The 5,616-nt window shown below is 34.8% G+C and overlaps 1 long non-coding RNA gene across 2 annotated transcripts; it reads right to left on the reverse strand.

Annotated features, from left to right (window-relative positions):
* Nucleotides 1–300: 300 nt before the first annotated feature.
* On the reverse strand, nucleotides 301–3,497 carry LOC110918802. 2 transcript variants are annotated; one of them, XR_002581548.2, is made up of 5 exons: nucleotides 3,223–3,497; nucleotides 2,507–2,819; nucleotides 1,786–1,926; nucleotides 1,583–1,639; nucleotides 301–753 (listed from the first exon to the last, which is right to left on the reverse strand). It is a non-coding gene; the product is annotated as an uncharacterized LOC110918802 (long non-coding RNA). The 2 variants fall into 2 exon arrangements; XR_002581549.2 differs by having other exon boundaries at nucleotides 303–753; nucleotides 1,767–1,926.
* Between the last annotated feature and the right edge of the window lie 2,119 nt (nucleotides 3,498–5,616).

A 5,616-nucleotide genomic window follows, 5' to 3' on the forward strand; every position in this document is an offset into this window, starting at 1 on the left:
TAAAGTTGACTTGTGTGTTAAATTTAACTTTTCCTTAAAAAAAACAAATCTTGAGGTCAGCTGTTATTTTTACTTTTTATTTTAACGGTGAACAAAACTTCATCCCACTAGTACAAATTTGATCAAAAGATGCGGTTAAATTGGCTATGAGATGCGGTTTTAGACCCGCATCTTATGGCAAGGCATCTTTTAGCTATATGCCAAAAGATGCGGTTACAAGAGATACGGTTCTAAAACCGCATCTTTTGATATATTAACAAAAAAACTCCTTTTCCTAATATACTCAAGAGATGTGGTTCTAAAACCGCATCATCTGTTAGTGTTTAGAGTAAAATAATATATATATGTATTATTAATAAATTCCCATAATTAACAAATTCTCTAAAAATTAAAATAAAACATACAAAAAAGAACAAAATTAAATTAGAACCAATATAATATGACCCAAGATTACAAAATACAAAGGTTTCAAAGTAATACAATATTACAAAAGTTTTCCAATAACACAACATTACATATAACTCTAAAGATGAAAGTGATATACAATAACTTCCTGAACCGACAAATGTCTTCATACTTTCAACCCAAACCAACGTCTTCAATCCATACTTGCAACCGGAATCGTAGAAGAGAAAAAGTTCATTAAACCAACCAAAAAAGTGTTGAGATTGTAGATGGCCCTATGAAAATCAAATTCCAATTGTATTGCGACACGAACCGGGCCACGCCATACCGGAAGCCACCGTCTCTAACCTATCAGCCATATTCATAGACAAACCATCAAAAACCAACACGAAATCAAAGCATATCATTGTTTACTCCGTTGAAGTGGCCAACTTTCTTAATTTTTACAATTGAATACTTTATTACATATTCACACCCTATTGAGAACAATGGAAGTGAGTGTTCTATTTTTTCATAACTCACAATAATAACACTATGAGAAAAAAATAGTTAGTGTAAGAGTAACACCATGTCCCCACCATCATCCTCCAAGTTTATAATATATATATACACACTGCATTTCCATGGAGGAAGACTTCTATTCTGTACTATTTGGCTTCTCCATCAACCTTTCATCATAGCCAAATTCACAAGTATCACATACAAATTCATCAATCATATTCAAATCTATAGATGAACAACAGTTTTCATATTCATATTTAACACCTGAACTATTGAAAAGTTAAAAAAATGGACTAAAAAATTGAATAGTCAGCCCAACCAACTAAAAAAGTTACATTTTTGACACCCACTCGAACCACTCATTTTGACATTTATAGTAAGAGAAAAGATGATTCAAAGCATATGAATGTAAGATAACCAGTAATATGACGATTCTGGGAACTTTTATTTTTATATATATGGCGATAGGATACGAGAAGAAAAGTGAATAAACCAATTCAGAAGATACATGTTCTACGATGAGGTCATACGTAGGCCGAGGGGCACGTATATGGCAAGTATGTGAATATAAAAGTATGTGAATATAAGAAGTGCATAGAAATAAGAAATCACATGTGCAGTAAAAAAAAGACATAACAAACTTGACCATTATATTAGAAAAAAGAGATATACAAACCTGACGTATGGTAAATTTCCTCTTGGCACCATGACATTCAAGCTCCAAAACAGTATCCTGTATTATAATAAGAAATGGTTCATACCCAGAAATAGGTGTGCAAGTGGGGGAGTGGGAGAAATACTTTCAGTGGAGGAAATGCACCGACTTTATGCTACTTTGTTTAGAATGTGTTCTAGCTTACCAGTGGAAGAGATACTTACACAGCAGCTGTGTGACAATGAACTAAAGATCCGCTGTAAGTGCTAGCAAAACTTGCAGTCAATATTTAACAAAAATAATTTGTGGGTTGTTTGCTCGGGGAACCCCAAACTGCTGGAAGAAATGCTTCTTTTTTGCTCTTCCTATATAAATTTCAAAACAGTTGAAAGATTGCATAATTAAGAAATAGGTAATAAACCTCCAGATTCATAAAATGATTAAAGGGAATAAACAGACCAAGCTCAGTGGTCGCAATGTCAATTGAGCATAAACCTCATCGGTCTCGACATCTACATCTACCTGATGACACTTTTGAGTCACACAAAGACTTGAATTACTTCTAAAAGATTGCTTATGCGTGCACTGCTAACATACATGAAGACTTGGATTACTTCTATAGGTCATGGTATGGGCAGGTTCAGATCCAAACGCAAGGCATTTTATGGACCAAAACAGGCCGGACTCCCAATTTGTTTATCTCGAAGCAAATTTTGTCTGAACTTTTAAATTTTGTTATATAAAATTTTGTCCGAACTTTTACATACTAGCTATTCAAAATAAACAGAATCAGAAGTTCTATGAATTGAAAATACCTCCAACTCTACATAACCAGAATCAAGCCGTATATAAGCAAACATGTTGAATTCTAACCCAAAATGGTTTAAATAAAGTATGGCAGTTCAATTGTTGATTGCATATATGATTGAAGTGAAAAGAACAGACCTTTCCGTTAGAGAGCTTCATTTTCACAACTTCAAACAAACAACCAAAATACTATGATGTGAGCTCCTTTCATAAACCTACAAATACCATATAATAGGCCAACAAATTAACACACAATTTGACATGTATTTAGGAAAAATAACTACTTTCAGATGATCAAACAAAAGTTTTGCATAAGTAGGCTCCTTATCAAACTTCAAATTAACAACATATTCCAAAAGATTTCTAAATGGGGCAGGACAGGATCCAGAAAGTGTTTTGGGAGATAAGTTGCCATCTTCTTCTTGCACACAAGACACCCTTTATTTCGTCCCTACAACAGTTAAATTAGTATGTAAGCAAACCAAAAATCTACAAATCAAATTATTTACAAAACAAACAATAAAAAAACATTCAAAGACGAAATGCAACCAGGCCATAGCAACTAATCACGAAGAAGAAACACTACTGTATAAGCAAGGAATTCCAAATTAAGGCAATTCTCACACATATTTCAATCCAAAGCACTTAAGCACATAATATGAAAGTTAGGTGGATTGCTCGACGAAAACAATCAATAAACAAATTATTATCCAACTTTGTCTAGCTTTAGTCTACCGATTACTAATTACAGGATCACAGGTTTCAATTCTGTATATCAAAATCATACAATAACATATCCCTAAATCAAACATAAGCACCTCGCATCATCAACAATAAAAATAAAACACACTCACCTAGTATTTCAGTAAGATTTTCAAAACCTAGTTAGTACGAACGTTGTAGGATTTAGTGAAATCAACAAATTTAAAAGCTTCAATCCTCGCGTAAAACTCCTCATCGTGGAGATGAAAGAGAGCGGATAGAAGGGGAGCTTGACTCCACGTCTTCAGGAAATGGATGGAGAGTGCGAGATGTTATGAGAAAATGCAGATTGGGGGAAGAGGGGCATTTGGAGGGAATAGATGAATATTGGGGGAAGTAGGCGGGATCATCTGAATTTTTCAAGAAAAATAGAGAGTTGTTAATATTCATTAGAGTAAATTACGATTTTGGCCCATGTGGTTCATTTTTACCGTTCTAGCTCAAAAAAAGAAATCTTTTAACATCTAAGCCTCGAACGTCTTTTTTCTAACCCTTTTGGCTCTTAAAAGTAAATGGATGGGGTTAGTGTTAGGGGCCAAAAGGGTTAGAAAAAAGACGTTGAAGACTCAGATGTTAAAAGATTCCTTTTGGGGATAAAAAGGTAAAAGAGATATAACCACAGGGGCCAAAATCGTAATTTACTCTATTAATTATTATTTTTAGCAAAAATATTCTATAATCAATAAACAAATGATGCCTGCATATGTTATTTTATTTGTGTCGTAGCTCGACTCTAAATATAAGAACCTAACAACGAAAACGGACGTGGTAGAGTATCACTAATATTAAAACCATATGAAAACGAATAGGTTTTGTGAGGGTGGGAAAATTTTGAGAATTTGGGAATTTTGTGGCAGTATGTTTCCGTAGGAATTCGATAGGTAGTATGTTGCCACTGTCATTACGCTACATTGGTACACTGCCACAGGTCTATGGGTATCAAGTCGTTTTGGAACGATATCGATCTGTTCAGATTGTCACGGGTCTATAATGTAAGAACTCCATGGATACAAAATCCATAGAGGTTTAATAAATCTGTGATTATGAAATTGCATTTCATTCATATCTTCTTAGATCTATGATTATTCATCATTCATTATCACCACACACCCAACTTCTATACTTAATGGCCCTAACTGACTCATCAATCATCCTAATGTACCAACCATCATCCTTAATGCCATTTGTTGGCAAAAAAATAGACCATGAACAACCCTACTTGACCATCACTAACCCTAATTGGCCAATGGACCATTGATCATCTTAAATGCCCTTGGATGACAATAATAGAACATGGACAACCCTAGTTAACCATCACTGGCCCTAATTGGCCCATTAACTATCCTAGTAAACCATTAATCATCCTAAACTCCCTTTGTTGACAATGACGAAACATTAACAACCCTAGTTGACCACCACTGGCCCTAATTGGCCTATCAGTCATCATAATGGACCGCTAATCATCCTAAACGACCTTCGTTAACCAAAATGTAGCATGAACAACCATGGTTGACCACCATTGTCTCTAATTGATCTATCAATCATTCTAATGGACTGTTAATCATCCTAAACAACCTTCATTGACACTAATATAGCACGAACAACCCTAGTTCACCATTAGTGACCATAAAATGGGTCCATCAACCATCCTAATGGACCATTGATCACTATTAACGCCCTTAGCATGAACAACCTTACTTGACCATCACCTGCCCTAATTAGACCATCAATCATCCTCATAAACCATTGATCATCTTGAACGTCCTTCGTTGACAATAATGGAACATGAACAACCCTAGTTGACCATAACTTGCTTTAATTGGCCCATCAACCATCTGAACATTAATTGACCACTAGTAGCCCAAATTGATCACTAGTGGCTTTAATTGACATATCAATCATCCTAACGGACCATTAATCATCCTAAACTTTCTTTATTAACATAAATGTAGCATGAACAACCCTAGTTGACCACCACTGTCCCTAATTGATATATATCCTAATAGGCCAATGACCATCTTAAGCGCTATTCGTTGATAATAATGGAACATGAACAACCCTAGTTGACCACCACATGCCCTAATTAACATATCAATCATCCTAATTGACTACTAATCATCCCAAACGTCCTTCATTAACAAAAATGTAGCATGCACAACCCTAGTTGACCACCACTATTCTAAATGATTTATCACTTATCCTAATGGACTTTTAATTATCTTAAATAAACTTCATTGACACTAATATAGCATGATCAACCCTAGTTGACCATTACTGGCCTAATTGTCCATCAATCATCCTAAATAGACCACTTATGATCCTTAACGCCCTTCATTGACAAAAATGGAGCGTGAACGACTCTAGTTGAGCACCAATGTCTCTAATTAACATATCAGTTATCCTAATGGACCATTAATCGTCCTAAACAACCTTTATTGACAAAAATGGTAGTATAAACAACGTTAGTTGACCATCTCGCTATATGT

The sequence above is a fragment of the Helianthus annuus genome, chromosome 16 (assembly GCF_002127325.2).
Source record: "Helianthus annuus cultivar XRQ/B chromosome 16, HanXRQr2.0-SUNRISE, whole genome shotgun sequence".
Taxonomy (NCBI): Eukaryota; Viridiplantae; Streptophyta; class Magnoliopsida; order Asterales; family Asteraceae; genus Helianthus; species Helianthus annuus.